Raw genomic sequence first — 12,341 nt, 5'->3', positions numbered from 1 at the left:
AAGGCATAAAGAATGGGGAGATGGTGGGAGAAAAAGAGAGATTGCTGAAATCCTGCTGCCCTCAAAGGTTTAATATGTATTTTTGTCTCATCAAGCTATAAAGTTAAAATGTATTTGAATTTCTCACACAATGGAAAGTGTTTCAGCAAGAAGTCTTAGCACATTTTAGGCTCAACCTTGCATGTTTATTTTGCAGAGATGCTACAGTGCCTTGTGTCTGCCCTGCGCTGGACGCTGCAATCCAGCTGTGTCTGCAGTGATGAAGCCCTTCGGCTGCCAGCCAGATGTGCAGTCAGGACACAAGGTAGAAGACACGGGCTGCAAGGTAGGAAAGATTCAAATCTTATTATCAGGGAACATTGCGTCGGGTGAAGGGATCATTATTAAAAGTCTAGTTAAACCAGAATAAATTGTCTCAGGCAAATGCAAATATGTTGGTTCTAAATGGAATCGTGCGAAGTCTGTGTCTTCCTGTGGCTGGAACAAAGAATTTTGTGTTAAGCAAAAATTGGTTAAGAAGAAGTTAGAAGAAGAGAAGAGGTAAGTGAGCTGAAAAATAAAAAGAGCTGCTTTGTGTCATGCCTCGTTGTGTGTTTTTGATGTTATGTTTGAATTCTAAGACTTCATTCACTCTTTTCATTCCAAGTGGATATTTCTCTTAAAATATGTGTATGTGTTCTCTTAAAAAATGTGTTTTTTGAACAAATGTCTGCAATGTATTTTCTATGAATTCATCTGCAAGCCAAAGGTTTCATTCAGGTGCATGGTCAGGATCCCATAACCTCATGAAGGCCCAAACAGATTTTAGTGGGCCTGCTTTAGTGGGAGTGGCGGGTGTATCGGTGCTAACACAGTGCCTTGCTGTGCCATACGTTGTGCCCAGGCTCCGAGGGCTGCTTGCTCTGAACACTTTCCTGGAGGTTTCCTCACAGATTAATCCCCCTCTGCAACAAACAAGGTTCCCAATCTTTCCACTCAAATTTCAGATCGTATCACTCTGTTTGAGGGGGAAAAAAGTGGGTGCAGTCAACCCAGTTTCCGCTGTTGGAGTGTTCACTTTACAATCAATCTGCTCCGTGTTGCAACCCAAGGATAGTTGTCCTGCTGGACAGCTCGGCTGCTGGCTTTGCCTCCCTGCCGTGAGGCGCGTTGCAGGGCTCAGGTGATGGGGTAGCCAGGGCTTCCAGAGCTGCATTTGCTGCTGCGTTGCTGTTGCTCCTGCGCTTGGGGCCTCCTTGGCTCTGGGCATGCGGGTGTGTGTAAGCACATTGGAGGGGAGGAGAAGCGGCTGACAGGTTTTCAGAGAGGTAAGGGACATGTGGAGCCCTTCAGGTGGTGGCTCCAGCCTTTGTCTTGCCCCTAGCCTGTCCTCTCGGGTGCAGAGCAAGAGCCTCGTGAGACCAGCTTCCCAGGAAGAACTTTCTGAGTCCACGTCCTGATCCAGTGTTTTAGCTTATGAGAACTGTTTGTGGGTGCAGTTGACAGCAAATGAGTTTCTCCTAAATTCAGCATTGAAAACCTCTTGCTCTTTTGGAGATGCTAATTCTTAGATGGCCTCCTGTGGCTCTCATGTACGTGGGAGCTTCTGGTCTGCATCGCACTGTAGGCCAGGCTGGGCAGTCTAGGCACACGCGTGGCTTTGGGAGAGCTCCCGTGCTCAGAACATACCATATTCTCAAATGACTTTAGAACAGCCTTTACGAAGGGCCTAAGGGTACAATGCCACTTTGTACGGAGAGCGGGTCGTTCCCTTCAGCCTGAGCGCCAGCTGCACAACGCCTGCACGGCGTGTGTGTATCCTGCAGTAGCAGAGCCTTTGGTGCCATCGTGGCAGGTCAGGAGCCTGGGGCTTTCCTTCTTGCTCTTTGCTTTCCCAAGACAATTTTCTGATTTTTGTCCCATGCTGGGGCCTAGAAAACAAGTTTGAAAGTGAAGTAACTGCTGTGTTTCTTCTAAATATCGATAGGCAAGGAGGGAAGCCAGATGCAAACTAAGAAGGGGCATGTGGATGAGGGGGGAACATGAAGAACTCAGGGAAGTCTCTGCTGTGGGCAGGCACGGGGGCAGCAGGGCCACACGCCGTGTTGCCTCTGCGAGCAGCGCTTTTACTGTAAGATTTAGAGTGGTTTCCAGAGAACAAAAATGCCCTAAAACTTCATTTTAGCAGAAAGACTCCCACTAGGGAGGCAAGCACATTTTTAACAGCTCTTTTTCTAATCGCCGTGGCTTTATCAAGAAATGTAAAGTTGGGTGTTTTTTATTGATATTTAACAATAAATCCTTACAACATCATATCTATAAAAGGTTCATCTCAGACCAAATACCACTCTAACCTTTTAAGCTTCTACAGTAAAACCTGTCGTCTTTATTTATATAAGTTTGGGAAAGATACAAATGTAATCATAACCCCTAAGGCAAAATTTTATGGCAGTTTTCAGAACTCGTCTCTATAAAAACTACTCAAACCTACAAACATAAAAGTTTCCAATAAAATTTGTTTTAGATCCTGCTCGTAAAACATGAATTTCTTTCCCTCTCCCTGGTCGTGGCGCTACAGGTGTCCGGCCACTAGAGACTCTCGGCGCAAGCCCGAGAGGCCTGGCGCCCGCCGGCACCTGGGGCTGCACCCGGGGCAGTGTTTTTTCTCATGTGACAGAGAAGCGGCCTATTTTTTTTCGGAAATGCTCTGCTTCACATTGCCAGGAGTCCCCGGCTCCTCCTGTGGCTGCCCCGTAGCCACAACGACTCCGGCGGCTTATCCACATCCACCTCAGGGCCTTGGAGACACTGGCCAGGGAGCCCTCATGCTCTCCCAGTGGCTTAATCAGGCCCTGCATCTGCTGAAAAGCTTCCCCGTGTCCAAGTTTGTTTCTGAGGGCCGTTTTCCTCTTACTTTAACAAGCCCCTTGCACTCCAAGCTGCTCGGTGTGCTGTCAGGCCAGCCCTGGGTGCAGGTAAGGGCAGAAGGAAACCAGGGATGCTTGTTAGACCAATAGTTGCAAAATACGCATATAATAAGATACGATTCATGGGGTATTTTTCTCCTGTTTATCTTAAAATAGACTTTAATGGCATTTTTGCCTTCCCATTTGTGTCCTCTGTAAGAAATTGCCGCTCAGAGCATTAATAAGCCAGCTGTTAGCCCTTCTTTAATATTTCCCTGTCTTCTGCTCCATTAGAGGGGCTGCAAACTTAGAATCTGCTGGGTTTGTTAATTATTAGCTATCTCTGCTTTATAGATGTTGTCCAGCTAGGGAGCCTGTCCCAAGTGCTCGTCATTATTTATCACTGCAGGGCTTCAGTGGCTTTTTGTAGGTTTAAGAGTGAAGAGTCATCTTATCCAGAAGATTCAATGAAGCAGGTTCTTCCAAAACAGCTTGTGGGAGTCTGGTGCCCTGATGACACTGAAAGAAATACCAAGGTCCTCACAACTTTGTGCATGGTGCCTTAGAGGAACTCATCAGACAAGGAATGAGGGGGCGTTTGGACAGCAGCACCGCGATGGCCTGTGTGGGGCAGAGGGGTGTGTGTATGTATGTGAGAGTGCACATGCTAGAGCCTGTGCTGTGGAGAGGCTCTTCTAAAAGCACATATCCAGAGCAGAAAGATCAGTATTGTGATGAGAAAGCAGATGAAAGGATGGCCTTCTCTGGGTGGCACGTGATTGGGATACAAGGATAACAGTGGGCATTGCTGGGCTGGCAGGTTTGCAGAGGGAAGAAAAATTGGTTTACAATTTTCTCATGCTAGAGAGGGACCAGTTTTGAGGCTCATGTTTAAATGGCTACACAATCATCATATCCTTAACTTCAAGAGGCTGCCTTTTCTTAGTTAGAAGACTGGCAAAATGATGAATTCCTGGCTACGCTTGCAAAAATGTACACTAGCCAGCAAATCTGTCCTGCCTGCCTTCTTCCCAAAGCGTGGAGGGAATCTAAAGTACGGGCATATCCCCAGAGTCCTAAATGGCCTTCAACAGACATGTCCTAATGAAGCCAAGTTAAAAATCTGTAATAAATTAATGAGAATGTTCCTTTTAGTGGCAATCATCCATACACTCCCTCTTATGGCACCTTTTCATTATTGTTACTAATGATAGAGTTTGGGGGTCACTGCTTTCGGAAAGAAGCAACCCAAGAAACTTCTTTGTTTCATTCTCCAGCCTCCACGGTACTCGGGAAATAAAAGAAAAACCCGGCCTGCCTGGGAGCTGTGGTCTGGGGGAAGAGGGGCCGCTCTTGGCTTTCCCTATTGTGTCGGAAAAGGAGTCAGGGCATCCCCTGTGCCTTTGTGTCCAGTTCCTTGCACTGGCTCGCAGTGCACTTCATTTTCATGGAGTTTTGCTACAGGACCAGAGCTTCTGATCTAATAAAATATTAATGATTTTAGGTGGTACTGTTTGTATTGTTCATTGCTCTTGGCCAAACAAATGTTGATCTTCTGACGTTGTTAATAATTTGATAGGCTAATGAAGCCACCTGGTTTTAGAGCAGAGACGGGCTTCTTGCTAGGGTGATCTGCTGGTGTGAAGGCTTGTGTGAGGGAGGAAAACCGAGCGATCGCAAGCAAATGTCATAGGCCTTGAAGCAGGCAGGGAGGTATGGGTGTTATCAGCCCCTGCTTTACGTTCAGCCCCTGCTCCCACCGGCGAGCTGCTAATTCTCCATTCCCCAATGCCTGTGGGTAGGAGCAGGGTTTGAACGCCTTGGTCTGCTCCCCTGAAACTGAGCTATTTCTGGCAGCTTTGGGCTGGGAGTCTCCCTCCAGCATGAAGCCTTGCGAGGGCTAGAGCAACGAGGATGCTTTACACACCATCTTCTGTACTCGTGCCGCGTGGCTCTTGCCATATGAGACTTCTCAAGCTATTGATTGCCTGAACTATCTGTATCTCGGGCTAACACGGTGCTGTCAGGCATCTATTGTAAAGGCTTGACAGCGACATCAATATTAGTATTAGTGCTCCTTTTCAACTTGTGAGGGCAGGACATGTCTGATTGATACAGAGGCATGTGAAAAATCATGCAAGGTCATTGCTGTGTTGTGGTTTTTCCTTTTTTCCCTTGGGCTTTTGCAAAAATCCTGTTTGCTTCTCTGACTCCTCAGTGCCAAGGAGTGAATTTGTGTGTGGCTGCTAAGTTGCTAGGGAGGATGGGGAGCCCCGGAGAGAGGAAGGGAGGCAGGAGTGAGCGCGTGGAGGAGCCTGTGCACGCGCCTGGGCTCGCGAGGCAGGGGCAGGTGCCAGGCTCCGAGCTCAGCTTTGTGACTACTGCTGGCTCAAGTCACGGGGCAGCTCCCCTGTTAAAGGTGCCTCTGTGTAGCCACGCACCCTGTGTCCCCATGTTATTCCATGAGGGGAAGAATGTGACAAACTGTAGGGGACATTAGCTTAGGGCAGTGTGAAAGCTCAGAGCATGGCTTGGCTCTGCCCTCCGTTTTCCACCCACTGCCTCCTTTGCCGTCCCTTCCTCCAGCTGTGCCCCAGACCTCTCCAGATTGGTACCTGGAGTGCACTTGATGAGCCCTGGGCTAAGGGACAGCAAGTGCCATCCAAGTCTTCTGCTGTCCCTGTCATAGTGCCAAGAGGAAAATTTCTCTTTTCATCCTAATAAAAACTGGGCTTTTAATGTAGTTCATTCTCTCTCTGTCCCTCTCTCTCTCTCTCCCCCCACTAGCCACAGTGTGACCCCGTCTGTCACTCCAGTGAGGGGCAGAGGTTAGAGGGTGCTGGGACAGGGTCCAACCCTGCTTTGCCCCTGGTGCCCTTAGCACTTCCTTGGCCCTATAGGTGAGGGGCCAAAGCACCCGAGCCCTGCTCTCCCCATGGATGGGAAGCCCCTGGGGCCGGACACTGCCCACGCAGTCCGGCCTGCTCGGCCATCGGTGCCTGGTCGCCTTGCAGCGGGAACAGGGTTAGGAACCGTATCGCGCCGCCCAAAGTCTCCATGGCTTCCTCCTTGCTCCAGCAGGGAAATAATCTGCACCAGACTTGTTTTCTGGCACCGGCTGCTTTCCGTGTGTGCCAGCTCCAATGTGTAGGCTGGCACATTGCAGAAATGAGGGGGCGGGAGGAGCGCGAGGCCGGCCTCCAGCGGCTCCGAGGCCAGCCTCCCCGGCGCCCATGGCTTCACGGCGGCCTCTCTTTTGGGTTAGACGAATCTCCCCTCAGTGTCCCCAGGCAGAGAAGCAGGGTGCCACTTCCACCCAGCACTTCTGCAGTTTGCACCCTTTTGAAAGGCAGCTGCTTGGGGCAAGAGCTGGTTCGTACTAGGTTGCTTTTAAGCTGCCTCCTTCAGAAACTGGGACATCCTGGCCACGAACAGAGGTGCCCAGAAGCATGTGCAGATTCCAGCATCATTGCCGCAAAGCTGTGCCTTGACACTTGTCACACGAGTTATTTCCTATGTTCATCTTGCTTTACAGTAAAGGTTGGCTTCATGTGGCTCCATATGTGAGACAAGAATTTGCCTTGAGCTCCTTTTTTTCAGTAGCTCTTTAAGATGAAAATTCTTGCAGAGGCAAAGCTGGAAGGAGAGATATCCACACAGTAACAAGGCTGGTATATGTGTCCTGGAGCAGGACGCTGAGCGTGTTGGAAATGACCTTCTGAAAAATATTTCCATTCTGCTCTTTCAAAATGTGCTCCAATTCATACATGGCACAGGGTATTCAATAGCTGACAGGGCAGCGGTAACACAGGAAGCCCCCGCTGGGCCCAGTGTCACACTGCCACCACCAGAACCAAGCTCACTGCCCCCAGGAGGGATGTAGGGACTGTGCACTCTCTTTCCTATTAACAGTGGGACCTTCTACCTGGAGATTAAAGAACAAAAGCCCAGCAAGACAGCTAATTATAGCTTAAAATTCACATGCAGAGTTAATGAATTTTAACGTGCCTCAATTAATAACTAATTGGGTTTTGCACCTCAGCTGTAGATGGAAGGGTAGGGGTGTCTAGGAAAAGAATGGGCCTGAAGATGAGCTGTTTTAATTGAAATACTGTAGGAACATTGCACAGTGCAAATGGCACCCTAGTGTTGTTTTATTCTTTAATGAAGAGGGAAAATCAAATGGGAAGTTTTTTGCAGCAGGAAACAAGTGGCAGAGGGGCAGAGCAGTTATTTTATCAGCGTTGGAACATAGGAAGGTTGGGACAGGTAGGAAAGAGTAGGGGCTGCTTGGGGCCCGCCAGCATGTGCGTGGGCGAGTTTGCGGCGCCGGGCCGGCACGCTGGCTGCCGGAGCTGCATCTGTGCCTATCTGGGTGAGCCCCAGGGCGAGGGCAGTGGCAGGGCTGCTTTGGAGCTTCCTTGAGCCGTATCTTCACTGGGGTCCCGAGAGCTTAAGCAGGTGCCAGGAAACCTTCTGATGAATCTGGCCCAATGGGAGTGTTACTTAAAAACTAATGGGAGGTGATGGCCCAGCAGTATGCTAGAGAATGTGTTAAAGCTTTAACTTTTCATTTAGGGTTTTTGACAAGACACCGCAGATTATAAATAATGGATGAATTCCCAAAGTATGTCTGCACTTCCTGGCTAACTTCCCACATGGGTGAACTGTGAGTTTTCTCCTTAATTATCTGTAGGAGAACCTTTGCATATTGCTCTTTAAGCATATAATTATCCTTGATCATTTGGGATGAATTATATGTCCTCAGTACTGTATAGATTTGGCCCTAATGTAGGGCACACAGTCAAGCAGATAGAATAAAAAAAAATGTGAAGGGCATAAAATAGTCTGAAAAGCCTCAGCTGCTTTCTTTTGAGCACAGAGGTTTGTTTGGAGGGACTTAAAAGGTGCTGTGGCGTTGAGCCTGCGAGCACTTGTTCACTCGAGCTGCTCCCCAAATGCCTGCTCTTCTTCATTTTTTTCCTATGTGATCGGGCCCCTAATATTTCATAGTTGCCCTTTGAACTGCAGTACTGATGGGTCTAACCAACAGAGCCCCTGTCTTTCACAGTGCTGAGCGATGCGAAGCAAGCAGTGGCCGTGCCGCTGGGCTGTGCTTTGTGCCACCTCCCGTGGCCTCTGGGCACTCGTCCTTTGAGCGATGCTGCCGGTCCCCTGGCCTCCTGTGCTTGAGCTGCCTCTGCAGGCTGGCAGCCCGTGCCCGCTTCCTTGCCTGGCCTCCCCAGGCCTTCCGGGTGCTATAGGATTTAGGAAGAAACGATGCACAGCAAAACTTTTGCTATTGCTAGAGAGGATTTGTCAGCAACTTAGTCAGGAGATGGGAAAAGGCTTGTAGCCCACGGTGCAGCTGGAGTTGCTTTTGTTTTATTCCCACTGTGTTTGGTTCCATTTGAACCGCCTCAGGAAGGGCACTGGGTAATAGGGCAGAGAAAAGAAATCCTTAATGCCTCGAGTGCAGCGCTGCCGTGTCCTGGTCCTCCCCCGACAGCTATTTACGCAGAGCTTCTCATCATGCCCTTCACAACTGCCGTACAATAAATAATAAAAGATTAAAACCTTAAACCCGGAAAACTTAGGAAAAAAATATTAGAAAATTTTATTTCGGATTATAAAAATCCTTGGATGATTTACTTGAAGGGACAATTTCATTGCTGCCATGTGCAAGAACTAATGATCGCGCCGGGCTGCCGATTGGTGCGAATGTTGCTTGGGAAACAGAGTCATAGGCAGGTGATAAAGTAATCCTTTCTCCATGACTGCCTCACTGTCACCAGGATATCTTTTACCGTTTGTTACACAAAAATGATAGTCCACGTACATATTTATACCTGGATGGCAATAACGTTGGCAGTAACGCTCGCCGAGTGATCCATGTTGTTTTAAGGATCTTGAAACACTCCCTTGTGGATATCTCCCTGCACCTACCTAGGCAGATACCGGTTCCTCCTGCTCATTTCTTGTGTATTGAATTAATAGAGGGGTGCTATCTGTTGATTTTCACACTGAGCAGTAGAGTTATCTATGAAATGTCGTTCATTTTAATAAGTTAGATTTAGGGATTATGGATCCATAGTGATGAACTTGAAATGACTTCTCAGACTACTGAAGTGCAAGTTTTTTTGTATAATTTCTATGAAGGGAAGACAGAGATTGACGATCATTATTATTTATATTCCTAGTTGGTCAAAGGAGGAAAACAGCCCAAAGACTGTAAAAATCATCACTTTTTTACTGAAAATTGACATCTTCTGCTGAACCTCTTGCTATTACCCACTCCTGTGTGAAAACAGCAGTATCAAGTGGCTTAAGAGGGATTCTGAACTCACTCTTATTTTACTGAGCAAGCATTTTCTGTTTGGCAAGCTGTTCCTGCAGTGACATTTTAGATGAAAGCCCTGGTGGCTCCCAGGCCGGGGCGCAGGGCCCTGTCTGCCTGCCCGCCACCATCAGAAGGGCATCGAGTCTGGGGGGCAGCGCTGGCTGCCATCCCTCTGCCAGCACAGACGGGCTGTGGAGCTGGAGCTGCAGCAGCGACAGCCTGAGCCCCACAGATGACCGCCCATGCGTGCACGCCGCCCGCGGCCGCCCCCTCCCAACCCCAGCTCCCTCGGCCCCGGCCTCCTGGCTGGCTCAGATGTCCCCCTGGCAGCAGCTCCCCTGGTGTTCACGTGGCTTCCTCCTCCGAAGGGCCTTGCAGCCAGAGCAGAACGGTCACCGGGTGTGCAAGGCTGATAGGGGATCCTTTGAGGGTGGTGACGGGACGGTTGGGGATCCAACTGCGTCTCACATAGGCACAAAGACAGCTGTGGGAGGCCGTGTAAGCACTGCGGGCTCAGAGCTGCTTCTTGAAGAGGGTGGTATGCACAGGAAAGATGCTAGGGATGGATTTTCTCACTGGAGGTATTATGCTTTTTATCTGAGTATACATTTGAGACCACTCTAAAAGAAACAGAGACTATCCAAATATTTAGGTAACTCTGTCATGATCTTCCTGCGCCTCTAATGAGTCAAATCAATCTGTGATGTTTTTCATTTTCTGTCTTCCATCTCAGGGCGTCTCTTCTAGTTGGCTACTACATTCTGGTTCCTTCTTCAAATCTTATCACTGTGGACTCTAAATGTGCAATTAAAAGCCTAGTTTGATAAAGGAGGTCGGTAAAGACATTTTGAGAGTCCTCTAGAAAACAGTTTGGTACATGGCAGGTTTTTTTTCAGGGCCTTAGGTCCCTCCCTTGAGGATATGCCTGCTTATATTATCAAACAGCCTGGTGTGTGCAGCACAGAGTCAAAGCTCGTCTTATGACAACAAAAGCTCGGCCACAAGCTAAGAAAAAAATGCAATTTTAGCATTAGGATAATGCCATCCCCTGGTGATCTCTGCTATAACAGTATTCTAAAAATATATTGTCTCAATAACAAATACAGGAATAAAAATGAGACTGCCAACAGAGAGGAGTTCTTGCTTGGAATAAGAAAAATTTTGCGCACACCATTCAAAATAGCTTCTTGTGATCCAAAAGAAAAGGAGCAAAAAGGGGAAAGATAGCAAAATGTACAAGGCAGACATCAAGGAAAAATGTGGTGCTTGTATAAGGAGGGGAAAAAACTGTGTTTTTGCAACAAACAACTAATTCCAGCACAGTAGGCAGTCGTAATGCAACAAATTTCACAAAGAAGTTTCTAGTAGTTATGTTTGGGTGAGCTTTGGGTTTCTGTTGTGCCTTGCGAATCCCTCAGTTCCAGTGGTGATTTATGAGTTTGCTGTATTTTCTATGCTAGTATGTTAACGTTTTCTATGTTAATTTATGATATGGAGTTTGCTGCTGGCAAATAATTAAGGCTAACACTTTGTGTTGTCTCTAAGCAAGTCGTGCTGCGTGCTTTCTCCAGCAGCAGGCTCGCGACATCTGTTAATGCGGCCAGGCTGTAACTTACGTCCGAGTTCAAGCCAACCCACATCATACCTTTGCCCACATGCTCATTCTGCTGCACTTACTGCCTCCCGAGCAGTTCAGGAGGGCAGCACCATGATATCAACCAGTTTCTCAGGGGCCAGTAGGCATCGTTATCTGAGAGCTTCTGCTGGAAGCCCCCCTCAAAGGGCTGACCTCCCCAGAGCAGCTCCAAACCACTTACCTTTGCCGTAGCAGCACAACTATGAAATTAGTGCCTTCTGCCCCTTTCAGCACAAGAGGATTTTCTACTTGAGTCACTTTTTTTGAAATCCTTTTGTTCTCCTTTATTTCCCTTCCCAAGTTTGCATCGTAGTTTCTAGTGGAAAGAAGCTCCTGCACCTCGTTTCTTTTTGTACCGCATCGGCCCGTATTGAACCAGATCGGACTCGTTGCCTTCAACGCTTGTAGAGCAGTTTCAAAGCCAGTAAACTTCACACCTGTAAGATACGGTGCTCATGGTGTAGCTAGCTCAAATTCGGAAGTGCAGCTGATCCTGCACATCCCCCCCCCAGCAGTTGTTGTTACCGCTGGTCCTTTCCTGTCTTCACTGTTTTAAACAATATTTCACCTAAATTGGACTGAAACTGATCTCCATTCACCCACACAACAGCATGTAGTCATTTAACTAACTCACTTTTGGAAGTATTTTAAGGGCATAGAAGCAGGAGCAAACTGGAAGGAATGGGGAAGAGGGGAGAGACTTGTGGCACACGGGAAGTCCAGAGGTGAGAGCTTGTGAAGGGGCATGTTGCAGGACAAGAGCTCTACATGGGCACCCACTCGGAAGCAGCTGCCAGGCTGCAAGAAACAACTCAGGTTTCCTGAGAATAATGTCTGCACCCCCAGGCAAGCAGGCATTTTAGGTCCTTTATGTTGTTATTACTCTAATACTGAGCAGAGATTTATGAGGTGCTGCAAGATGGTGATTGAATGTGCCTAGGCTTAAAGACCCAATCATGTAAGCAGAAATTACACAGGGCATGTTTGGAAGAGGAATACGAAGTCTGCAGCAGTTTGCACAGCTACCAGGGAATCTTTCTAAGCCTATTAGCAGGGCTACGTTTATTTTATTCTCCAGATCTACTTACAGAAAGAAATTGGTTAGAGAGAAACTTAGTAAAAAGGAAGCTAGGTAAAGGATGTGCAAGGTCCTCACTTGGAAAATACCCCAAGCAAGCCCCAGCTGGGACACACAGCGAGCTTGCTCTGTAGGTGATGAAAACAGCAGAATGTTGCCCTCTCTCAGCATCCCATCATGGAAGCTGAGCAGCCAAGCAGGGAAGAGCCTGCCTGCAGCGAGGCAGTGAGCTGAGTGAGCACAGAATGGCTTGGGATCGAATGGAAAACACACCGGGATGGATACAAAGGACCAGCACATACTGTCTTCCCAGAAGCCATAGGACAGCCCCGACCCCTTGCAGAAGGTTTAGGGAGAAGTTACGTTGCAGGGAACACACTTCTCAGTTATACTAGTCAAAAA

General features: G+C 48.1%; 1 long non-coding RNA gene across 1 annotated transcript in view; it reads left to right on the top strand.

Annotated features, from left to right (window-relative positions):
* Positions 1–286: 286 nt before the first annotated feature.
* LOC112950095 overlaps positions 287–12,341 on the top strand; it is a 73,252-nt gene continuing 61,197 nt past the window's right edge. The window contains exon 1 of the long non-coding RNA XR_003249949.1: positions 287–325. This is a non-coding gene — a long non-coding RNA (uncharacterized LOC112950095). The remainder of the gene's footprint in view (positions 326–12,341) is intronic.

This window comes from Nothoprocta perdicaria, unplaced genomic scaffold (assembly GCF_003342845.1).
Source record: "Nothoprocta perdicaria isolate Ctin4 unplaced genomic scaffold, notPer1 scaffold_308, whole genome shotgun sequence".
Lineage (NCBI taxonomy): Eukaryota > Metazoa > Chordata > Aves > Tinamiformes > Tinamidae > Nothoprocta > Nothoprocta perdicaria.
This window is presented reverse-complemented; position numbering and strand designations above follow the sequence as displayed.